This window comes from Cherax quadricarinatus, chromosome 87, assembly GCF_038502225.1.
Source record: "Cherax quadricarinatus isolate ZL_2023a chromosome 87, ASM3850222v1, whole genome shotgun sequence".
Classification (NCBI taxonomy): Eukaryota; Metazoa; Arthropoda; class Malacostraca; order Decapoda; family Parastacidae; genus Cherax; species Cherax quadricarinatus.
The window spans coordinates 15,771,281-15,797,884 of record NC_091378.1 but is presented as its reverse complement, the minus strand read 5'-3'; the positions used below and the strand labels follow the sequence as shown (position 1 = coordinate 15,797,884).

Sequence of the window (26,604 nt, the reverse complement as noted above, 5' to 3'; positions counted from 1 at the left end):
AAAGTCATGAAGATTGGGGAAGGGCAAAGAAGACCGCATACACAATGTAGTTTAGATGGCCAAAGTCTGCAAACCTCACTCAAGGAAAAAGATCTGGGGGTGAGTATAACACCGAGCATATCTCCTGAGGCGCACATCAATCAGATAATTGCTGCAGCATACGGGCGCCTGGCAAACCTACGGATAGCGTTCCGATACCTCAGTAAGGATTCGTTCAAGACTCTGTATGCCATTTACGTCAGGCCCATACTGGAGTATGCAGCACCAGTTTGGAATCCACACCTAGTCAAGCACGTCAAGAAATTAGAGAAAGTGCAAAGGTTTGCAACAAGACTAGTCCCAGAGCTACGGGGATTGTCCTACGAAGAAAGGTTGAGGGAAATCGGCATGACGACACTGGAGGCCAGGAGGGTCAGGGGAGACATGATAACGACATATAAAATACTGCGCAGAATAGACGAGGTGGACAAAGACGGGATGTTCCAGAGATGGGACACAGACACAAGAGGTCACAATTGGAAGTTGAAGACTCAGATGAATCAAAGGGATGTTAGGAAGTATTTCTTCAATCATAGAGTAGTCAGGCCGTGGAATAGCCTGGAAAGTGAAGTAGTGGAGGCGGGAACCATACATAGTTTTAAGGCGAGGTATGATAAAGCTCATGGAGCAGGGAGAGAGAGGACCTAGTAGCAATCAGTGAAGAGGCGGGGCCAGGAGATATGACTCGACCCCTGCAACCACAAATAGGTGAGTACAAATAGGTGAGTACTCACACACACACACACACACACAGACACACATTGACAAAGCCAGGTGAAATGAATATGCATGGATAAGGAGAGAAGCCCAGCATTAGCCTGAGCATGACATAGTATTAAAAGCCAAATCTGACCCACAGTTGTTGTACAGCCACATCAGGAGGAAAACAACAGTCAAGGACCAGGCAATCAGGCTGAGGAAGGAAGGTGGGGAGCTCACAGAGAACGATCATGTGATCATTTCAAGATTCAGGAAGGTATTCACAGTCGAGACAGAGAGGATTCCAGCAAACTCAGGTGATAGGATGCACCAGCATGTGTTGGACACACTGCACACAACCGAGGATGACGTGAAGAAACTGCTTGAGGAACTAGATACCTCGAAGGCGGTGGGCCCACATAACATCTCTCCATGGGTCCAGAGAAAGGGAGCAGACGCATTGTGTGTCACTAACAAAAATCTTCAGTAAATTTATCGAGAAAGGGGAGCTGCCTGAGGTGTGGAAGAGAGCAAATGTAGTCCCAAATTTTAAGAAAGGAGACTGCACTAAAAGGCTGCACTAAACTACAGACCAGTGTCGCTGTCATGTATCGTATTTAAAGTTATGAAGAAAATTGTCAGGAAAAGTGGTGGAGCAGGAAGGGAAGGGAAATCCTGCATCACAAACCTATTGGAGTTCTGTGATAAGGTAACAGAAATAAGAGGGGGAGAGAGGGCTGGGTAGACTACATTTTCTTGGACTGTAAGAAGGCTTTCAACACATTACCACACAAGAGACTCGTTGAAAATGTACAGGAGCAGACAGGAATAGGAAAGTACTGCACTGTATAAGGGAATACCTGACAGGAAGGAAACAACGTGTGTTGGTACTAAACGAGGTGTCGGAGTGGTGCACGAGTTGAGTGGGGTTCCACAAGGGTCTGCCCTAGGTCCGGTGCTGTGTCCCTGTTTGCTGATTTTTTGTGAAACTAATGAGGAGAATACAAGCGAACGAGGGTCAGGTAAATCTAAAAGGTGATCTGGACAGGCTGCAAACCTGGTCTGACAAATGGCTCCTGGAGTTTACCACCAGCAATTGCAAAGTTATGAGGCTTGAACCCCTCAAGGAAGGTTCCTTGATGTTGGTGAGGGGCTCTTGATTTAGGGAATTGGATCTGTGCTCCAGTTTCCCGAATTAAGCCTGAATGCCTTCGACATCCCCCCCCAGGCGCTGTATAATCCTCCGGGTTTAGCGCTTCCCCCTTGATTATAATAATAATATGAGGCTTGAAGAGGGACAAAGGAGACAGAGTACAGCCTACGAAGACAGAGGCTGCAACACTCACTTAAGGGAAAGGATCTTGGGGTGAGCATTATACCGAGCACGTCTCCTGAGGTGCACATAAACCGAGGAGAAGTTAAGGGAATCCTACTTGACAACACTGGAGAACATTAGGGATAAGGAGGGACATGATAGCATATAAACTACTGAGAGGAACTGACAAGGTGGATAGGGACAGGTGGATAAGGATAGGGTTCACAACTGGAAGTTAAAAACTGAGATGAATCACAGGGATGTTAGGAAGTACTTCTTCAGTCATAGAGTTGTCAGGAAGTGGAACAGTCTGGAGAGTGATGTATGGTGCAGGATCCATTCATAGTTTTAAAAAGAGATATGATAAAGCTCATGGAGCATGGAGAGAGTGGACCTAGTAGCGCGGCCAGGAGCTATGAATACATACATACACACACACACACACACACACACACACACACTAGGGCAGTGGCAAAAATCAAGAGTGGAAAAATGGAAAATTAGAGAAACCAAACCGAGGAGGTAGAGATGCTGAAGAGATAGTCAGGACGTCCGTGGAAATGTTGATGGCTGGGTTCAAACAAATGATCGAAGAAGAGTGGGAAAAACCTGCCCAGTATTTGGAAAGACATGAATGATAAGATGAAAGGAATATTGGAAGCAGGTGAGAAAGAAGAGAAAGTCTTTTACTGCTGTGGAAAAGGTACGTCGCCTTGAAGAAGATCTCTAAAGAATGAAGGCAGAACTAAGAGAGATGAAGGCAAGGTGTAAGATGGCATTAACACCAAACACAACAGGTGAAGAGCCAGTAAGGAGGGCAGAAAGGCAAGGAAGACACTTGTGTAAATGCTTTCGGTGAAAATGGTATTTGAAGCAGCAAAGTAACTGATAAAAAAAGACAATGAACTATGGAGATAAGTGAAGTGGAAGGAGGAGAGGTCACAGGGAAGTTGAAGGGAGGACAACTCTTAATATATTGACAGCAGATGAGAGAGAGAGAGAGTCACAACATCATAGTAGGGGAAGGTCCTGAGGTTGAGGTGTCAGTTTTAGAAAACGGGGAATTATGCATGGGACAAAATAGGACCGGTTAAACTTAAATAGCATGAAAACGATCACAGAACGGGAGGGTTTTAAACACGGTTACGTGACTTGTATGCAATCGTGTTATTACGATTTCGTAAGTAATCAGAACGGGTCATCAGATGGAAACCACTGTTGCGGGGACCCACCGATATTAGTGTGTGTTCCTCGACCGGGACAGAACATCACAGGAGAGGCGACAACTGAGGTAAATAAGAAACATTATAAGATAGGTAGAAAACCAGTGAACGCAGTGACAGATGCAGAAGTCCCACAACCAAAGGGACACCATTCTTAGCCGCACCGTGTGAATGTTCTGCTTTAGGGGGACACCAATTTCTGACACAAATAGTCACTCAAACTCCAGCCCCATAAGTATAACTTAGATCATATTCTATTCCCATTCTCCCCTACTTACACCCCATCTTTCTCCACCTACACCCCACCAATCCCCCTTACACCCCAGTTCCTAACCACAACTAATGCAGGATACATTCTCACAAGCCCCTTCTATCCCAGCCCCCAACCCCACCTTTCCCTTCCTCCCCATCCACTCTCACTACTACCCACAATCCCAACCCATTCCAGTGCATGATCCACCACTACAACCAGCCCTCATCCTCACCCCAATTTCCATCCTCCCTCCTGGGAATAAAGGTTAGCAAGATAAGAGCTAAGCCAAGAAATAGATTGTGAAAAGTATTGCTACTCAGTGAATAGAGTAAAGCAAGATAAAAGATAGACTTAACAGGTTAGTTCAAGGTCCTGTAAGAGATAATCTTAAGACATTGATTGGGTAACAAAGAGTAAAAGAATCTTAGAGGTAAGTTAGAAGAAGTAAGGTAGGTAGTCTTTAATCAAAAAACAGATAGTGAGAAATAGTGTGAGAGATAATCTGATACCATTCACTGTCTACCAAAGAATAAACGCAAGACCTACAAGACCTTTGATGGGCAAAGTTAGCTTGTTAATGGAAAGTGTGAGAAGAGCTGAGTTTGAGAAGGAAGAAAGTTACGTTCAGTAGGCAAGATCAGCAAGACTACACATGTGGCTGCATGATCGATAAATCTTGCATCATAACCTTTTTATTTACAAATTTTAGTCAAACATAGGCATAAAAATAGGTAATTTCTAGTGATAATAGTAAATGGTGGATCTCATGGATTATTCTGTTATTTACATTAACACTCATCTGAATCTCTATGAAGAGTTCTCAGGCGCCTAAAACAAACACAGCTTCCTACATCAGTGCTACAAGCATCAGCATCACAACCACTATAACCACAGTTAACATTCTCTTGTCTACGATCATAACCTTATCTCTGTCACACATCTTACCATGCAACATCACCCCCACTTCATCACACAATCTCTCTCTCTCTCTCTCTCTCTCTTACTGCTGCTCAGATCTTAATCTTTCAGATTAAACTTACAGTTTTACCAACCTTGAAACCCACCTCCAAGGAAGCTGGATTCCACCATGGAAGAATGGCCTGAAAAAAAAATCACCGTCATTCACTCCATCACTGTCTTGCCAGAGGGATGCTTACACTATAGTTATAAAACTGCAACATTAACACTCCTCCTTCAGAGTGCAGATACTGTACTTCCCATCTCCAGGACTCAAGTCCGGCCTGCCGGTTTCCCTGAACCCCTTCATAAATGTTACTTTGCTCACACTCCAACACCACGTCAAGTTCCAAAACCAATTGCCTCCATTCACTCCTATCTAACACGCTCACGCATGCTTGCTGGAAATCTAAGCTTCTACCACACAAAACCTCCTTTACCCCCTCCCTCCAACCTTTCCTAGGGTGACCCCTACCCCGCCTTCCCTCCACACACATTTATACACTATCGAAGTCATTCTATTGTGTTACCTCTCTACATGTTCGAGCCCTCTCAACAACCTCTCCTCAGCCCAATGGATAATATATATATATATATATATATATATATATATATATATATATATATATATATATATATATATATATATATATATATATAGATGTCGTGCCAAATAGGTAAAATTGGCCAATTAACAAGAATTCATTTAAAATTAAATATTAAATCCATTCTAAAATTTTCTCTTATACGTTTAAAGATATATTTTTTTAAGCTTGGTAAATGTAAGAATTAATAATTTTGTACCAAAAAAAACCTTAGGAAACTTTTCTAACCTTATTATAGCAAGCGCAATTTTAAGTCCAGAATGATTTTTGCCAAATTATTGCATACACAATTTTTCGCTTGCCTTATTCGGCAAGAAGAGCGTTGCCATTTAAGCCAAAATCCCACGTTTTACCTGGTATTTTCGACACATCTACAAGATTCCTTGTAGAAAGTGTAATAATCTTATAGGCCAACTGGAAAAAGCCTTGAACTAATAATACAGCAACAGCTTACACAGAAAAGAATTTAGGGGGACAAAGAAAACTTGAAATATTACAAACAACAACAGGCTGGTTGTCTCCCCCTCAGTACGAGGTCAGGTGTTTCTTCCTGAGGAAGAACGTGTTACATAGATTAGCCAATACACTGGAAAACAAAGACAATGGAAGACAAAGACAGTGGAAGACAAAGACAGTGGAAGACAAAGACAGTGGAAAACAAAGACAGTGGAAGACAAAGACAGTGGAAAACAAAGACAGTGGAAGACAAAGACAGTGGAAGACAAAGACAGTGGAAGACAAAGACAGTGGAAGACAAAGACAGTGGAAGACAAAGACAGTGGAAGACAAAGACAGTGGAAGACAAAGACAGTGGAAGACAAAGACAGTGGAAAACAAAGACAGTGGAAGACAAAGACAGTGGAAAACAAAGACAGTGGAAGACAAAGACAGTGGAAGACAAAGACAGTGGAAGACAAAGACAGTGGAAGACAAAGACAGTGGAAAACAAAGTGGAAGACAAAGAGTGTTAGACAAGTACAATAATAAACAAAGACAAGACAATGTCACCAGGTGTGTCTGTCTTGTTTTACTTCTTGTCTAAATTTGAGTCAGTTAAATGCACTGGGTGTTCCTTCAAGGCTTTTCTGCCGACAAACACTTCCCTAAATACTCTGTTACTGAGACATTTTTTTGTTCATAGACATGAAAATAAGGTAGAAATCTAAAGAACTTTTGTTCTCTTATGTTCTTCAACTCACAGACCTACATCTCTACCTGACCGACAGATATCATGACCTGCCTCGTTCACACACATGCAAGACACAGCTTTAAAGGTTCGTTCCTAAAGTTCTCCTTATATCACTTTCTTAATTCTCACCCTTTATTATTTTTCAAAGGTGGCACCTCCATTGTTTCCTAATTTATTTTAAGAACAATGTCCCAATACTTGTGAATACGTATCAAATTCAACATTTAGTCACTAGGGATTTCAATGCCAGTCAGAAGTGATCACAGGTACTAACTGGCTCGTCCTCTTCTGTCTTACATGTTAAAATTTTCGTTTGTCACATTATTTTATCTCTGGTTAAACTGTATCAAATCTACAACTAATTTTTTTTAGTTGCAGATTTGAAGTACGAGCTAGTCGGTGAAATACTGTCATTGTTCCATGGCTCCATTGTTCCATGGCTCCATTGTTACATAGTCCAATTGTTCCTTATTAATCTCATTAATTAAACAAGGGAATTTTGTCTGAAGAGCTTAAACAATTATCCATATTTTAGGTTAAACTTTTGTAAACTGTTCTGTGTAAGACCACAAATAACATCACAGAACACTGTTCTGTGTTATTTATGCAAGATACACAGATGGTACTGACAAGTAATTAATTTATTAATAAAGTTCTTGGGTATATTTAACGAAATATAATTCATTAAATTGTCAGACCATTCCATAGCCATTTACTCAGCATCACCATCCATATTTACTCAGTGTTACCATCAACACGTACTCATCACCATTTACAATTACTCATAAACACCATCCATATTTACATTTCTCATTCATGTCATTACTCTGATAATGTTGTTCACTCAATATTTCTCCCTCATTACATAGATGCCTCACAGACTCTCAAAATCCCTGCCAGAGCATCTTTCACTGCTTCATAGATAACATAATCAGCTAAATTTCCCATTCATCAAAATCTTACAAAGTTACCTGTTTCCAAGATATATTCAATCACACGTACCATCTCTCTCCCTTTCTCCCACTTACAGTAAATCCCATTTCTACCTCAAACTAAGGAGCTGATAGCTATTGTTTTGTCTGTAATTTTGATATAAATAAAATTTACTGTACATATAAGGTATTTTAAGAAAAATTCATTAATTACAAATGATACCTTTCAGGAGTATTGTCTTCTTTTCTCATGTTAAAGTACGTTATGTGCTCGTTTACAGATTTCAGTCTCGTATCAACCCCATCCGTCTGTGGTTTTGAGGTCCTCGGCTCATCCTTGACATTCATAGGTGCGTGAATACTTCTTGGAGAATGGACTGGGAGACTGTTTCCCAAACCTAATGACTGTGTGATTCTCATCTTTCAATTCCCTCGAGAAATTGACGCCTCTGAGTGAGAGGGGTTGGATCTGAGTGAGAGGGGTTGGATCTGAGTGGGACTTGCACATGAGTAAATAGAATTATTAAAGTTTATTGCTTGGGTAGTATTGAAAACTGGATTGGGCAAATATTTTGTTAGTGGGATGGATTGTGAAGGACCTGCCTAGTATGGGCCAACATACATCTGCCAACATGCATCTACCAACATGCATCTACCAACATGCATCTACCAACATGCATCTACCAACATGCATCTACCAACATGCATCTACCAACATGCATCTACCAACATGCATCTACCAACATGCATCTACCAACATGCATCTACCAACATGCATCTACCAACATGCATCTACCAACATGCATCTACCAACATGCATCTGCCAACATACAACTGCCAACATACATCTTCCACGAGTGTCCTCGCTAGGCTCATGTTTGTAGGATCGATGGCTCAGATGGTAGGGTGACATGTACAATGTTTAGACTCATATTTTGGGACAGTGTGTTGTGGGGTCGAATCCTGGCCTGCCGCAGTTTGGTAAATGATTCAAAACCACTTGTTTCACGATTTCATTTATATATATATATATATTAACAAGTCGGCCGTCTCCCACCGAGACAGAGTGACCCAAAAAGAAAGAAAATACCCAAAAAGAAAATAATACTTTCATCAATCAACACTTTCACCTCACACATAATCACTGTTTTTGCAGAGGTGCTCAGAACACAACAGCTCAGAAGCATATACTTATAAAGATACACAACATATCCCTCCTTTAAAGTGCAGGCATTGTACTTCCCATTTCCAGTACTCGAGTCCGGTTATATAAAAATAACCGGTTTCCCTGAATCTCTTCACTAAATATTACCCTGCTCACACTCCAATAGATCGTCAGGTCCCAAATACCATTCGTCTCCATTCACTCCTATCGAACACGCTCATGCACGCCTGCTGGAAGTCCAAGCCCCTCGCCCACAAAACCTCCCTTACCCCTTCCTTCCAACCTTTTCAAGGACGACCCCTACCCCGCCTTCCTTCCCCTACAGATTTAAATGCTCTCCATGTCATTCTACTTTGATCCATTCTCTCTAAATGACCAAACCACCTCAACAACCCTCTTCTGCCCTCTGACTAATACTTTTATTAACTCCACACCTCCTAATTTCCACACTCCGAATTTTCTGCATAATATTTACACCACACATTGCCCTTAGACAGGACATCTCCACTGCCTCCAACCACCTCCTCGCTGCAGCATTCACAACCCAAGCTTCACACCCATATAAGAGAGTTGGTCCATCAAGATTGATGGACTGACCACATCGACTCAAGGTTGAGGGACTGATTACCTCATTCTCCTCCTGTTCTTCAAGTTTATCCTTTGTATGGATTGATGAAGCCACTGTGTGGCGAAACATTTCCTCAATAAAGATACCCAAGAGTTGCACATGTGTCTAATTCAGTAGCATGTCGGTTCTCTGAACCATTCATCTACACTCTCCATACACTCTACTCTTCTTATAACACTTCTGCTTTGTAAAAACCTCTCATAAGCAAACTTTTCTCTTTTATCACACCCTTTACTTCATCGTTCCATCAATCACTCCTCTTTCCTCCTGCCTCCACCCTCCTATAACCACAAACTTCTGCCCCGCATTCTAATACTGCATTTTTAAAACTATTCCAACCCTCTTCAACCCCCCCCCCCACTACTCATACTTGCACCAGCCCACTTTTCTGCCAATAGTTGCTTATATCTCACCCGAACTTCCTCCTCCCTTAGTTTATACACTTTTACCTCCCTCTTGCTTGTTGTTGCCATTTTCCTCTTGTCCCATCTACTTCTTAAGATTTCGTTCGGATTTTTAACCCCGGAGGGTTAGCCACCCAGGATAACCCAAGAAAGTCAGTGCGTCATCGAGGACTGTCTAACTTATTTCCATTGTGGTCCTCAATCTTGTCCCCCAGGATGCGACCCACACCAGTCGACTAACACCCAGGTACCTATTTGCTGCTAGGTGAACAGGACAATAGTGTAAGGAAACGTGTCGAAATGTTTCCACCCCCCGGGAATCGAACCCAGGCCCTCCGTGTGTGAAGTGGGAGCTTTAGCCACCAGGCCACCGTAGCTACAACTAAATAATGATCCGATATATCAGTTACCCCTCTATAAACGTGTACATCCTGGAGCCTACCCATCAACCTTTTATCCACCAATACATAATCTAACAAACTACTTTCATTACGTGCTATGTCATACCTTGTATATTTATTTATCCTCTTTTTCATAAAATATGTATTACTTATTACCAAACCTGTTTCTACACATAACTCAATTAAAGGCTCCCCATTTTAATTTACCCCTGGCACCCCAAATTTACCTACTACTCCCTCCACAACATTTTTGCCCACTTTGACATTGAAATCCCCAACCACCATTACTCTCACAGTTGGTTCAAAACTCCCCAGGCATTCACTCAACATTTCCCAAAATCTTTCTCTCTCCTCTACACTTCTCTCTTCTCCAGGTGCATACACGCTTATTATAACCCACTTTTCACATCCAACCTTTATTTTATTCCACATAATCCTTGAATTAATAAATTTATAGTCCCTCTTTTCCTGCCATAGCTTATCCTTCAACATTATTGCTACTCCTTTAGCTCTAACTCTATTTGAAACCCCTGACCTAATCCCATTTATTCCTCTCCATTGAAACTCTCCCACCCCCTTCAGCTTTGTTTCACATAAAGCCAGGACATCCAGTTTCTTCTCATTCATAACATCCACAATCATCTCTTTCTTATCATTCGCACAACATCCACGCACATTCAGACTTCCCACTTTGACGGTTTTCTTCTTAATCTTTTTAGTAATTATTACAGGAAAAGGGGTTACTAGCCCATTGTTCCCGGCATTTTAGTTGACTTTTACAACACGCATGGCTTACGTAGGAAAGATTCTTATTCCACTTCCCCATGGATATAAAAGGAAAAGTAATAAGACCAAGAACTATTAAGATAAAATCAAAGAAAACTCAGATGAGTGTGTATAAATAAACGTGTACATGTATGTGTAGTGTGACCTAAGTGTAAGTAGAAGTAGCAAGACGTACCTGTAATCTTGCATATTTATGAGACAGACAAAAGACACCAGCAATCCTACCATCATGTAAAACAATTACAGGCTTTTGTTTTACACTCACTTGGCAGGACGGTAGTACCTCCCTGGGTGGTTGTTGTCTACCAACCTACTACCACAGGACGGTAGTACTTCCCTGGGTGGTTGTTGTCTACCAACCTACTACCACAGGACAGTAGTACCTCCCTGGGTGGTTGCTGTCTACCAACCTACTACCACAGGACGGTAGTACCTCCCTGGGCGGTTGCTGTCTACCAACCTACTACCACAGGACGGTAGTACCTCCCTGGGTGGTTGTTGTCTACCAACCTACTACCACAGGACAGTAGTACCTCCCTGGGTGGTTGCTGTCTACCAACCTACTACCACAGGACGGTAGTACCTCCCTGGGCGGTTGCTGTCTACCAACCTACTACCACAGGACGGTAGTACCTCCCTGGGTGGTTGCTGTCTACCAACCTACTACCACAGGACGGTAGTACTTCCCTGGGCGGTTGCTGTCTACCAACTTAGTACCACAGGACGGTAGTACCTCCCTGGGTGGTTGCTGTCTACCAACCTACTACCACAGGACGGTAGTACCTCCCTGGGCGGTTGCTGTCTACCAACCTACTACCACAGGACGGTAGTACCTCCCTGGGTGGTTGCTGTCTACCAACCTACTACCACAGGACGGTAGTACTTCCCTGGGCGGTTGCTGTCTACCAACTTACTACCACAGGACGGTAGTACCTCCCTGGGTGGTTGCTGTCTACCAACCTACTACCACAGGACGGTAGTACCTTCCTGGGTGGTTGCTGTCTAGCAACCTACTACCGCAGGACGGTAGTACCTCCCTGGGTGGTTGCTGTCTACCAACCTACTACCACAGGACGGTAGTACCTCCCTGGGTGGTTGCTGTCTAGCAACCTACTACCGCAGGACGGTAGTACCTCCCTGGGTGGTTGCTGTCTAGCAACCTACTACCGCAGGACGGTAGTACCTCCCTGGGTGGTTGCTGTCTACCAACCTACTACCACAGGACGGTAGTACCTCCCTGGGTGGTTGCTGTCTAGCAACCTACTACCGCAGGACGGTAGTACCTCCCTGGGTGGTTGCTGTCTAGCAACCTACTACCACAGGACGGTAGTACCTCCCTGGGTGGTTGTTGTCTACCAACCTACTACCACAGGACGGTAGTACCTCCCTGGGTGGTTGCTGTCTAGCAACCTACTACCGCAGAACGGTAGTACCTCCCTGGGTGGTTGCTGTCTACCAACCTACTATACTATACTATATATATATATATATATATATATATATATATATATATATATATATATATATATATATATATATATATATATATATATATTCGATTCTTATGACCAGAGTCTTTGGTAAGATGGGTAAGGAAGAAGGATGGATAAGGATAGAAATATTGGAAAAGGTTGGGAAGGGGGGTGAGGTAGGATATAAAAGGGTGGGAGGAGGGAGTGAGGTAGGATATGAAAGGGTGGGAGGGAGGAGTGAGGTAGGATATAAAAGGGTGGGAGTGGGGAGTGAGGTAGGATATAAAAAAGTGGGAGGAGGGAGTGAGGTAGGATATAAAAGGGTGGGAGGAGGGAGTGAGGTAGGATATAAAAGGGTGGGAGGGGACAGTGAGGTATGATATAAAAGGGTGGGAGGGGGGAGTGAGGTAGGATATAAAAGGGTGGGAGAGGGCAGTGAGGTAGGATATAAAAGGGTGGGAGAGGGCAGTGAGGTAGGATATAAAAGGGTGGGAGAGGGCAGTGAGGTAGGATATAAAAGGGTGGGAGAGGGCAGTGAGGTAGGATATAAAAGGGTGGGAGGGGGGAGTGAGGTAGGATATAAAAGGGTGGGAGAGGGCAGTGAGGTAGGATATAAAAGGGTGGGAGAGGGCAGTGAGGTAGGATATAAAGAACATAAGAACATAAGAACGAAGGAACACTGCAGAAGGCCTACTGGCCCATGCGAGGCAGGTCCAAGTCCCTACCGGCTTAAGCCAATGCACCCAACCTAGTCAGGTCAGGTCACACTGACTTAAGGGAGGAACACGGCAACCGACCTGTTAGCACAAGCTATCAGGTCTAACTCACACCCACCCACATCTACTCATGTATTTATCCAACCTATTTTTAAAGCTACACAACGTTCTGGCCTCTATAACGGTACTTGGGAGTTTGTTCCACTCATCCACAACTCTATTACCAAACCAGTACTTTCCTATATCCCTCCTGAATCTGAATTTTTCCAACTTAAAACCATTGCTGCGAGTCCTGTCTAGGCTAGATATTTTCAGCACACTATTTACATCCCCTTTATTTATTCCTGTCTTCCACTTATAAACCTCAATCATATCCCCCCTAATTCTACGTCTTTCTAGAGAGTGCAGTTTCAGGGCCCTTAGTCTATCCTCATAGGGAAGGTTTCTGATACATGGGATCATCTTTGTCATCCTCCTTTGTACATTTTCCAGAGAATTTATATCCATTCTGTAATACGGTGACCAAAACTGTGCAGCATAATCTAAATGAGGCCTAACCAAGGATGTATAGAGTTGAAGAACAACCTGAGGACTCCTATTATTTATGCTTCTTGATATGAAGCCAAGGATTCTATTAGCTTTATTGCGAACACTTATGCACTGTTGTCTTGGTTTCAGATTACTGCTAACCAGAACTCCTAAATCTTTTTCGCAATCCGTAATATTAAGATCTACATTATTTAGTTTATATGTGGCATGGTTATTGTCCTGTCCAACATTTAGAACTTTGCATAAAAGGGTGGGAGAGGGCAGTGAGGTAGGATATAAAAGGGTGGGAGAGGGCAGTGAGGTAGGATATAAAAGGGCGGGAGAGGGCAGTGAGGTAGGATATAAAAGGGTGGGAGAGGGCAGTGAGGTGGGATATAAAAGAGTGGGAGAGGGCAGTGAGGTAGGATATAAAAGGGTGGGAGAGGGCAGTGAGGTAGGATAAAAATGGGTGGGAGAGGGCAGTGAGGTAGGATATAAAAGGGTGGGAGAGGGCAGTGAGGTAGGATATAAAAGGGGGGGAGAGGGCAGTGAGGTAGGATATAAAAGGGTGGGAGGGGGCAGTGAGGTAGGATATAAAAGGGTGGGAGAGGGCAGTGAGGTAGGATATAAAAGGGTGGGAGAGGGCAGTGAGGTAGGACACAAAAGGGTGGGAGAGGGCAGTGAGGTAGGATATAAAAGGGTGGGAGAAGGCAGTGAGGTAGGATATAAAAGGGTGGGAGAGGGCAGTGAGGTAGGATATAAAAGGGTGGGAGAGGGCAGTGAGGTAGGATATAAAAGGTGGGAGAGGGCAGTGAGGTAGGATATAAAAGGTGGGTGAGGGCAGTGAGGTAGGATATAAAAGGGTGGGAGAGGGCAGTGAGGTAGGATATAAAAGGGTGGGAGGGGACAGTGAGGTAGGATATAAAAGGGTGGGAGAGGACAGTGAGGTAGGATATAAAAGGGTGGGAGAGGGCAGTGAGGTATGATATAAAAGGGTGGGAGGGGGGAGTGAGGTAGGATATAAAAGGGTGGGAGAGGGCAGTGAGGTAGGATATAAAAGGGTGGGAGAGGGCAGTGAGGTAGGATATAAAAGGGTGGGAGAGGGCAGTGAGGTAGGATATAAAAGGGTGGGAGAGGGCAGTGAGGTAGGATATAAAAGGGCGGGAGAGGGCAGTGAGGTAGGATATAAAAGGGTGGGAGAGGGCAGTGAGGTAGGATATAAAAGGGTGGGAGAGGGCAGTGAGGTAGGATATAAAAGGGTGGGAGAGGGCAGTGAGGTAGGATATAAAAGGGTGGGAGAGGGCAGTGAGGTAGGATTTAAACGGGTGGGAGAGGGCAGTGAGGTAGGATATAAAAGGGTGGGAGAGGGCAGTGAGGTAGGATATAAAAGGGCGGGAGAGGGCAGTGAGGTAGGATATAAAAGGGTGGGAGAGGGCAGTGAGGTAGGATATAAAAGGGTGGAAGAGGGCAGTGAGGTAGGATATAAAAGGGTGGGAGAGGGCAGTGAGGTAGGATATAAAAGGGTGGAAGAGGGCAGTGAGGTAGGATATAAAAGGGTGGGAGAGGGCAGTGAGGTAGGATATAAAAGGGGTGGGAGAGGGCAGTGAGGTAGGATATAAAACGTAAGGGACACAACCACTTTGGTACAATTTAAAAAGTCTTTGGAATAGAAAATTCTTGAAGGTGTATAATACTAACCATCAGAGTCACATAGATATAACAGATATATAAGTACATGACTCTTAACTGGTAGTAAATATACAAGTTGCAATTGATTTTCTTTTTCTTTCCCTATTGCATAACGAATATTTAAACGACAAAACAAGGCGGTAATCTTGACTACTGGACACGTTAGCTTCTTTCAATGTGGTGTCCCGCCATAGTAAATGTAGCATGTATATAACAGTAATATATATATATATATATATATATATATATATATATATATATATATATATATATATATATATATATATATATATATATATATATTGCTGGTTTCTTTTTCTGTCTCATAAACACGCTAGATAACAGGGATATCTTGCTACTCCTACTTACACTTTGGTCACACTTCACAGACATGCACATGCATATATATATACATACATCTAGGTTTTTCTCCTTTTTCTAAATAGCTCTTGTTCTTCTTTATTTCTTCTATTGTCCATGGGGAAGTGGAAAAGAATCTTTCCTCCGTAAGCCATGCGTGTCGTATGAGGCGACTAAAATGCCGGGAGCAATGGGCTAGTAACCCCTTCTCCTGTAGACATTTACTAAAAAAGAGAAGAAGAAAAACTTAATAAAACTGGGATGCTTAAATGTGCGTGAATGTAGTGCGGATGACAAGAAACAGATAATTGCTGATGTTATGAATGAAAAGAAGTTGGATGTCCTGGCCCTAAGCGAAACAAAGCTGAAGGGGGTAGGAGAGTTTCAGTGGGGGGAAATAAATGGGATTAAATCTGGATTATCTGGGAGAGTTAGAGCAAAGGAAGGGGTAGCAGTAATGTTAAATGATCAGTTATGGAAGGAGAAAAGAGAATATGAATGTGTAAATTCAAGAATTATGTGGATTAAAGTAAAGGTTGGATGCGAGAAGTGGGTCATAATAAGCGTGTATGCACCTTGAGAAGAGAGGAATGCAGAGGAGAGAGAGAGATTTTGGGAGATGTTAAGTGAATGTATAAGAGCCTTTGAACCAAGTGAGAGAGTAATTGTGGTAGGGGACCTGAATGCTAAAGTAGGAGAAACTTTTAGAGAGGGTGTGGTAGTTAAGTTTGGGGTGCCAGGTGTAAATAATAATGAGAGCCCTTTGATTGAACTTTGTATAGAAAGGGGTTTAGTTATAGGTAATACATATTTTAAGAAAAAGAGGATAAATAAGTATACAAGATATGATGTAGGGCGAAATGACAGTAGTTTGTTGGATTATGTATTGGTAAATAAAAGACTGTTGAGTAGACTTCAGGATGTACATGTTTATAGAGGGGCCACAGATATATCAGATCACTTTCTAGTTGTAGCTACACTGAGAGTAAAAGGTAGATGGGATACAAGGAGAATAGAAGCATCAGGGAAGAGAGAGGTGAAGGTTTATAAACTAAAAGAGAAGGCAGTTAGGGTAAGATATAAACAGCTATTGGAGGATAGATGGTCTAATGAGAGCATAGGCAATGGGGTCGAAGAGGTATGGGGTAGGTTTAAAAATGTAGTGTTAGAGCGTTCAGCAGAAGATTGTGGTTACAGGAAAGTGGGTGCAGGAGGGAAGAGGAGCGATTGGTGGAATGATGATGTAAAGAGAGTAGTAAGGGAGAAAAAGTTAGCATATGAGAAGTTTTTACAAAGTAGAAGTGATGCAAGGAGGGAAGAGTATATGGAGAAAAAGAGAGAGGTTAAGAGAGTGGTGAAGCAATGTAAAAAGAGAGCAAATGAGAAAGTGGGTGAGATGTTATCACCAATTTTTGTTGAAAATAAGAAAAAGTTTTGGAGTGAGATTAACAAGTTAAGAAAGCCCAGAGAACAAATGGATTTGTCAGTTAAAAATAGGAGAGGAGAGTTATTAAATGGAGAGTTAGAGGTATTGGGAAGATGGAGGGAATGTTTTGAGGAATTGTTAAATGTTGATGAAGATAGGGAAGCTATGATTTCGTGTATAGGGCAAGGAGGAATAACATCTTGTAGGAGTGAGGAAGAGCCAGTTGTGAGTGTGGGGGAAGTTCGTGAGGCAGTAGGTAAAATGAAAGGGGGCAAGGCAGCCGGGATTGATGGGATAAAGATAGAAATGTTAAAAGCAGGTGGGGATATAGTTTTGGAGTGGTTGGTGCAATAATTTAATAAATGTATGGAAGAGGGTAAGGTACCTAGGGATTGGCAGAGAGCATGCATAGTTCCTTTGTATAAAGGCAAAGGGGATAAAAGAGAGTGCAAAAATTATAGGGGGATAAGTCTGTTGAATATACCTGGTAAAGTGTAAGTAGAGTTATAATTGAAAGAATTAAGAGTAAGACGGAGAATAGGATAGCAGATGAACAAGGAGGCTTTAGGAAAGGTAGGGGGTGTGTGGACCAGGTGTTTACAGTGAAACATATAAGTGAACAGTATTTAGATAAGGCTAAAGAGGTCTTTTTGGCATTTATGGATTTGGAAAAGGCGTATGACAGGGTGGATAGGGGGGCAATGTGGCAGATGTTGCAAGTGTATGGTGTAGGAGGTAGGTTACTGAAAGCAGTGAAGAGTTTTTACGAGGATAGTGAGGCTCAAGTTAGAGTATGTAGGAAAGTGGGAAATTTTTTTCCCAGTAAAAGTAGGCCTTAGACAAGGATGTGTGATGTCACCGTGGTTGTTTAATATATTTATAGATGGGGTTGTAAGAGAAGTAAATGCGAGGGTCTTGGCAAGAGGCGTGGAGTTAAAAGATGAAGAATCACACACAAAGTGGGAGTTGTCACAGCTGCTCTTTGCTGATGACACTGTGCTCTTGGGAGATTCTGAAGAGAAGTTGCAGAGATTGGTGGATGAATTTGGTAGGGTGTGCAAAAGAAGAAAATTAAAGGTGAATACAGGAAAGAGTAAGGTTATGAGGATAACAAAAAGATTAGGTGATGAAAGATTGGATATCAGATTGGAGGGAGAGAGTATGGAGGAGGTGAACGTATTCAGATATTTGGGAGTGGACGTGTCAGCGGATGGGTCTATGAAAGATGAGGTGAATCATAGAATTGATGAGGGAAAAAGAGTGAGTGGTGCACTTAGGAGTCTGTGGAGACAAAGAACTTTGTCCTTGGAGGCAAAGAGGGGAATGTATGAGAGCATAGTTTTACCAACGCTCTTATATGGGTGTGAAGCGTGGGTGATGAATGTTGCAGCGAGGAGAAGGCTGGAGGCAGTGGAGATGTCATGTCTGAGGGCAATGTGTGGTGTGAATATAATGCAGAGAATTCGTAGTTTGGAAGTTAGGAGGAGGTGCGGGATTACCAAAACTGTTGTCCAGAGGGCTGAGGAAGGGTTGGTGAGGTGGTTCGGACATGTAGAGAGAATGGAGCGAAACAGAATGACTTCAAGAGTGTATCAGTCTGTAGTGGAAGGAAGGCGGGGTAGGGGTCGGCCTATGAAAGGTTGGAGGGAGGGGGTAAAGGAGGTTTTGTGTGCGAGGGGCTTGGACTTCCAGCAGGCATGCGTGAGCGTGTTTTATAGGAGTGAATGGAGACAAATGGTTTTTAATACTTGACGTGCTGTTGGAGTGTGAGCAAAGTAACATTTATGAAGGGATTCAGGGAAACCGGCAGGCCGGACTTGAGTCCTGGAGATGGGAAGTACAGTGCCTGCACTCTGAAGGAGGGGTGTTAATGTTGCAGTTTAAAAACTGTAGTGTAAAGCACCCTTCTGGCAAGACAGTGATGGAGTGAATGATGGTGAAAGTTTTTCTTTTTCGGGCCACCCTGCCTTGGTGGGAATCGGCCAGTGTGATAATAAATATATATATATATATATATATATATATATATATATATATATATATATATATATATATATATATATATATATATATATATATATTTGGAGGTACCACCTCTAGAACTGTCCTGGGGACCCTCATCCTCAGAGAAAAGAATAAACTTGCTTCAGGGAAAACTCAAGGTTCTCCCTGAAGCTGTTTGAGAGTTTTCTCCTACCATTCCCTATGTTTAATATATATTTTATTTAAAGACAAAATACATTGACCTTACATTCACAAAAACACAAAGTAAAACAACATTAGTAACTCAGAGCTACATCTCAAATACTTCGTCCAGCTCCCCGGCGGTGGCCCGCGTGCCCAGAATGCTGCAGGCATTTCCTCTCTGGATCGCAACACTGAGTCTCTGAAAGAGGAAGCTGGTCGCCCTGTGGTCCTTGGCTTCTATGTTGAGCTTTTCACCCAGCTCTTTGAGGAACTTTAGAGCACTTGCCCCATGCTCCAAGGGTCTCCGACCTTATCGGGATGAAGTTATAGCAAGGAGGAAGGCCTTCATATTTGCCGGTCTTCTAGGTCTCCCTGTGGCTGGCAGCTCCACCCCCTTCCACTACGGATTATGGCAAGTAGGTGTCTGCCAATGTTGCAGCACAGGTGTAGTCCCAGGCAATCTGCTTTCCATCCTTCCAGGGTAGCATAGTGGCTCCATCAGGACGCTTTTGACTTCCATCAGGCCTCTGCACTTGGGGTTCCCATTGAGCTGGGCAATGGGCTGTGGCGAGGCTTCTCTTTATGATGTCATTGACGTCCTCATGCTGGCATACTTCCCTTCTGCTGTGTGACACACGAGACCATGAATTCCGAATTGATCAGCCGTCGCCCTGCCGCAAATACACCTATGTTATGTATGTTATATATATATATATATATATATATATATATATATATATATATATATATATATATATATATATATATATATATATATAATTATATATATATATATATATATATATATATATATATATATATATATATATATATATATATATATATATATATATATATATATATATAATATATTGAGATGACAAGAATTAGCTCTGATGATTAATAACTCAGATTAATCCAAAATATTCTTTTCCTCAGTGGTGAGTTTGGGGAAAAAGTTGTAATTTTTCTCTAAAAGTTCGCTGAGTTCTTCGAAGCATTAAAATAGTAGAGAGAGACAGAGACAGACAGACAGACAGGGAGACAGAGAGACCTGGTATGGTAATGTGTGGGGGAGAGATAAGGTTATTGGTGAGTCACCAGTGTTGTCAGAAAGAGATAGTGTGTTTTATTTGCTTGTTTATGATTTATATACTCGTTGATTTTAACAAGTATTAGTAAGCCCCTTAAAATTTAACGAGAGATGAAAGAACGCGTGAGAGTCTCATATATGAAAGGAGTATTCTTAAATACGAGGAATGGAGGATCTAAATTGTCCTGTGTGTCAGTGATCGTAATATTGATGGACATCGTATTGATGTAGGTAGGTAGGTAGCTGGTAGCAGAGATGATGTATTTGTTTCAGGAGGACGAGAATCCTACAGAAAGACTTAGACTGACTCGTTCAATCGTAGTAACGCGATTGTAAACAAATCAGGGAACGGGTGGGGATTGAAGAACATTGGGGACAGTCAGATTAGGTTTATGGATAGGGCTTTTTTGTCTTAGGGATAGAAACAGGAGGCAGAGGGTGTGTTTTCCTGGGGCTGAAATGAAGGATATTCTTAGCCGTCTGGATGACATCCTGAGAGGTAATGGGATCAATCCTATTATCTGTTTCAGTGCTGGAGGCAACGATGTTGGCAGACGTTGGAGTGAGTACTTGATTAGCAGGCACTGGTCAGCAATAGACATAATTAGGAAGAAGGGTGGGAACCCTGTCATATGTGGTATTTTGTCAAGGAGAGGAGTTGGAAATGAATGGTTGTCAAGGGTAATTGGTGTCAACTGCTGGCTGGACAAATGCTGTAAGGAAACTGCGGTAACATTCATTGACAACTGGGACCTCTTCTTTGGCAGAAATGAAATGTATGCCAGGGATGGGGTTCACTTATCTAGGTCTGAGGTGGGGGCACTGGCAACTGCAGTGGAGGAAGCTGTTTGGGCTTTAAACTAGGAATAGTTAGTGGTATGGGTTTAGGCGGGAGTTCTAGGGGAACTAGTAATAGGCAGAATTAGGTGTATATTGGAAAGCCAGTGGCACTAGGTGGCAAGGACAGTAATAGGTCTAGTGGAAAAACAGAAATGAGCAGGAAGGGTAAAGAGAAAGAAGGGTCTTGAAATATATATTTTGCTAATAGCCGTAGTGCTAGGAATAAGATGGATGAGTTGAGATTTGTTGCTAGTACAGATAACATTGATGTATTTGCCATCACTGAGACATGGTTTAATTCAAAAAGTGAGGACGTGCCTGCAGAATGTCACCTTCAGAGTTTTAAATTGTTCCAAGTAGATAGAAGTATCGGGAAGTGGGGTGGGGTAGCATTGTATGTCCGAGATCACTTGAACTGTTGCATAAAAACGGGTAGTCTGTCTGGATAGAATTTTCAGAGGGGCATGAAAAATTGATTCTAGGAGTGATATACTGTCCCCCAAACTTAGATAGGGACCAAGGAAAATTACTGTGGGAGAAAATTGTTAACTCCATAAGGCACGATAATGTAGTAATTCTGGGGGACTTTAACTTTAGTCAGATTGATTGGAATTTCTTGACTGGGAATTTAGAATCAAACGGCTTCTTAGAAGTAGTTCAGATTTTTTTTTTTTTTTTTTTTTTTTTTTTTTTTTTTTTTTTTTTTTTTTTTTTTTTGAAGCAGTTTGTGACAGAACCTACAAGGGAAAATAACCTGCTTGACTTGGTTCTGGCAAACAAGGAAACCCTTATTAATACTTTAGAAATTAGAGGAACTCGGCACAAGCGATCACAAATTAATTACCTTCAGCATTGAATGGAAGTATAACAGTAGGGATAATTCAGTAACGGTCCCAGATTTTTGGTTAGCAGATTACGGTAGGCTTTGAGAACACTTATCTGTGGACTGGGGTAACAATGAGAGCTACCAATATAATATGGCAGTTTTCTGAACACTATACATGCTGCCCAAAGAACATTTATCCCGTATAAAGAAATTAGATCGAATAGAATTGACCCGAAATGGATGAATAATAGGCTCAAATATCTTTTAGGGCAGAAGAAAGGAATTTATAGGTGTATCAAAAGAGGTGAGGGTCATCTTATATGGTCAGACAAGTGGCTTTTTGAGTTCAATTCCACCGAAGACAAAGACACTGAACACAGAATACAGCAAGAGTTCAATAAAAGAGTACAATAAAACTGCAAATATCAGAGAGTACAAAGAACCCGGGTTAAACATACCAGATTTCCAGAAAATACAAGAGAGTAACGTCAGCGGCAAATGCATTAACAAATATCAGAACAACATTCTGGTATTTGAATAAAGAATCCTACACAACCTTATGTGCGACAAAGTTGAGACAATCATTGAGGAAGCGGCCAGCAACATGGAGTCTAACTCTCAATAAACGCATGGGAACACCCTCAAAAATGTCCAAAGGTTCTCGACCAGGTTAGAACGAGAACCATTTGAGATACACTGGTGGAGGGAAGTTGGTGGAGGGAAGTTGGTGGAGAAAAGTTGGTGGAGAAAAGTTGGTGGAGAAAAGTTGGTGGAGAAAAGTTGGTGGAGAAAAGTTGGTGGAGAAAAGTTGGTGGAGAAAAGTTGGTGGAGAGAAAGACATAGGAAAACAAATTAGTGATATATAAATCCTAAGAGTGACTGATAGGGAAGATAGGAAAAGATTTATCAATTAAGAGGACAAAAATGAAAGCTTAAAGCACAAGAGAAAAATAAAGATGTAAGAGAGCATTACTTTATTCTGTATCTGGTTGAGAAGTGGAATAATTTGGATGAGGCAGTAGTGGAGGCAAACTCATTTTGCAGCTTCATGAGTAGACATGAAAACATCCATTAGGACAGAAATCGAACATGCTGATTAAAGTGGTTTAGGAGACCAGGAGCCCACAAACTTATTGTAGACAACTGAAGACACAACTCCTTGAGTACACACACACACACACACACACACACACACACACACACTTCAGGGCCAGTGATCACGTAGTTCTGAGCTTCGAATACATAGTTACAAGTGGAGTGGAAAGCAGGAAGGGCAGGACAAATGAAGCCAAACTACAAGAGAGGGAACTACACAGGCATGAAGAATTTCCTGCACAGGGTTCAAACTGGCAGGAAAGTCAGTAAACGAGATGATAGAATATGTGACAACAATATGCAAGGAAGCTTAGGAGAGGTTTGTACCCAAGTGAAACAGATATAACGAGACAGCCAGGATGAGCCATTGATTCACCCAAAGGTGTAGAGAGACCAAAATCAAGTGTGCTAGAGAATGGAAGAAGTATACAAGGCAAAGGACCCAGCAGAATAAGGAGAGCAGACGTAGAGCCAGAAATGAGTATGCACAGGTAAGAAGGGAGGCCCAACGACAATATGAAAGCGACATAGCAGCAAAAGCCAAATCTGACCCGAAGCTGTTGTACAGCCACATCAGGAGGAAAACAACAGTCAGGTAATCAGGCTGAGGAGAGGAGGAGGAGAGACAACAAGAAACCGTGAAGTATGTGAGGAACTCAACATGAGAATCAAAGAAGTGTTCACTGTAAAGTCTTACTCAGCCCTGTAACAACTTCAGTCAGTATTACTCAGGCTGGCTCCTCCTCAGGAAAATTAATGAATAGAAAACGAAATAATTAACAAAGATAAACACTTTATTATTTATTAAAGCAAACATAAAACAATAAAACATGAAAGGTAAATCCTATTTGAAAGAAAAATGAAAAATGAAATGAATAAAATAACATTTGAACTCAACGCTAATATATATAGGGGTGTCTGGTGTTGGTGACACTGAGTGTTGATGAAATCGTAGCAGTTGCTGATGATGGGGGGGGGTCGCAGGTGTTGGTTACAACCCACCGGTTCGTTCTTCACAGTATAGCCTTGAGTATTCTATCCCAATGACAGGAAAGCAGGTTCTTTACCGCTGCAATGGTGAGGGGTTACGTCCTGCAATTTCATACATGTGCACAGGTAATTAAATCCAGAAGGGGGAAGTCTCAGGACGTTAGTCCATCTCCATCAATACTACTCGTTGATTGGCAGGTGACCCTCTCCGTCATCCAAGCTGGAAAGATAGACAGGTTACCCACTGCTTAAGAAATCACTCTCCATGATAAGGACAATACCTAAAAGATGTGGTGATTATTACAACAGTCAACTTAGAGCAAGACTGAAAGTACTAAGTTTATTATTGGTCAAAAGTGAAGCTTTCAACCAATAAATCCACTAGAATACAAGGCAGGCATGTACTTACAGTAGTGCTGGGAGCTGTGAGTCTAGTGATTACTGTTTGGACTGGAGCCCCACACGTCACCTATCGGGGGGGGGAAGAAGGAGGGGAAGGGATAGCGGGAGCTAGACTGACCCTACCTTAACAAGCAGCTGGCAATCAAACTATCACTTTCGGGGTGGGGGAAAAAAAGGCGGGAATAGCGGGAGCTACACTTGCCTTAAGTAAGTAAGTAAAGTAAGTAAATTTATTCAGGTATACACAATACAGTTACATAGAATTATCATACATAGCAGCATATGTGTAGAGAACCTGGGATAACCCAAAAAAGTCAGAGTGACTTATTTCCATTGGGGTCCTTTACAAGTCCTTTACAAGTAACCGGCAAGCAAACTATCACTTTCGGGGAGGGGGAAAAAAGGGGGGATAGGGGGAGCTGGACTTATCCTACCTTAACAAGTAGCCGGCAATGAAACTATTGTTACTATATCGCTACTCCAATCTATTGAACTTTTCCCTCGCATTCACAGAGGAGACAGAAAAATGGAGAGGTGGGGTACACCAAGTGTTGGACACAATACATGCATCCGAGGAAGAAGTGAATTATTTATTATAATCAAAAAGAAGCGCTAAGCCACAAGGGCTATACAGCGCTGCAGGGCAGGAAGGAAGCGAGGGCATCAGGTGGGAAAAGGGAGGTGGATGAGTAATAGGTTACAGATAACAGCGGAGCAGTGGATGGTTAAAGGGTAAAGGGCAGCAAGAGACTGAGCTAGAAAGGGCTGAGGGGAGTGCGTAAGGTATCATCATCAGAGTTTGTGGAGTAAATTAGTCGTTGTCAAGAAGTCAATGAGAGAGTCAGGATTAAAGGAGGGTCCATCAGCAAGAAGAGAAGGTAAAGAGAGAGTAGTAGAACGAAGATGGCATTGGAGGTAAATTCTGCGTGCTCGTTGATAGAGAGGGCAGTCTAACAGAATGTGGCTAATCGATACTGGAACTTGACACTGCTCACAGAGAGGTACAGGGTGCCTCTCCATGAGATACCCGTGAGTAAGACGAGTGTGGCCAATGCGAAGATGGGAGAGAGTGGTCTCCCAACCACGGCACTGATGACAAGAAGACAGCCAGTAACCTATGCTCGGTTTAATAGAATGAAGTTTGTTATCAAGCAGAGTTGACCAACGTTGTTGCCAACGGGCGTGAAGGTGGGCAGCTATTGTAGCAAAATAGACCAGAAATGGAACACCTCTATAGGAAATTGGTAGGTCATGTACTGCTGACAGTGCAGCAGTGTCTGCCTGTTCATTGCCCTGTACGTCAACATGACCAGGGACCCAACAAAAAATAATATCTTTATGCTTCGTAGAGATACGGCATAGCCAAATTTTGATACGGAGAACTAGGGGGTGAGATGTATCAAATTTTCGTATAGCCTGTAAAGCACTAAGGGAGTCTGAGACTACCACAAATGATGACACAGGCATAGATGCAATACGAATAAGTGCTGCAAGAATGGCATACAGTTCAGCAGCAAAAATGCTAGCTGAAGATAGTAAATGCCCCCGCACGACGCTGTCCGGAAACACTGCTGCGAATCCGACGCCGTCTGAAGACTTAGAGCCATCTGTGTACACAGCGGTGGCATGAGAATGGGAGTGGAAGTGATCAAGAAAAAGAGAGCGGGAAGCCACCGTAGGCAGTTGAGCTTTCGAGCAAGGGAGTGAGAAAGAACAGACCCGAACAGCTGGAACTTCCCAGGGGGGTAGGGAAAAGTGAGATGCTACATGAACATATAAAGGTGGTAACTGAAGGGAAGACAAGAGTGAATATAGGCGAAGAGAAAAGGGACGGAGCAAACAGGGGCGGCGAACGAATAAAGAATGTCTACTAATATCGGTAACCATTCTATAAATGGAAGGATTGTGTAGATCGTGAGAGCGTACATAGTAGCGAAGGCAATGGGCATCACGGCGATCAGACAAGGATGGAACATTCGCTTCTGCATAGAGGCTCTCAACAGGGGAAGAGCGAAAAGCACCAAGGCACAAACGTGATGGATAGAGTTAAGGCTAGAGAGGGTAGCAGGAGAGGCCGCGGAATAAATCTGGTCACCATAATCGAGTTTCGATAAAACGAGGGCTGAATGTAGGCGAAGCAGAGTTCGACGATCAGCTCCCCAGGATAGATGAGCAAGGGTTTTAAGAAGGTTTAGCCGGCTGTGACAAGTTGCCTTCTGAGAGGTAATGTGAGGTTTCCAGGATAACCTACGGTCAAAGAGAAGGCCTAGAAACCTGACTGTATCACGTTCGGGGATACGGGAGCCATAGAGATACAAAGGATGATCGGAGATAACAGAGCGTCTAGTGAAAGTAATTTGGTGAGTTTTGGTACTTGAAAATTT

At 42.5% G+C, this 26,604-nt stretch overlaps 1 protein-coding gene across 2 annotated transcripts in view; it reads left to right on the top strand.

Moving 5' to 3' along the window:
• The window catches only part of LOC128703822 (lachesin), a 1,052,338-nt gene that overhangs the window by 753,112 nt on the left and 272,622 nt on the right, over positions 1 to 26,604 (top strand). Inside the window, exon 1 of one of the 2 annotated variants that reach the window (XM_070103768.1) lies at positions 7,492 to 7,562. The exons of the other annotated variant lie outside the window; for it this stretch is intronic. The gene's annotated coding sequence lies outside the window, so the exon portion shown is untranslated. Of the gene's footprint in view, positions 1 to 7,491; positions 7,563 to 26,604 lie in introns of those variants that run through there. 2 annotated transcript variants of the gene reach the window in all.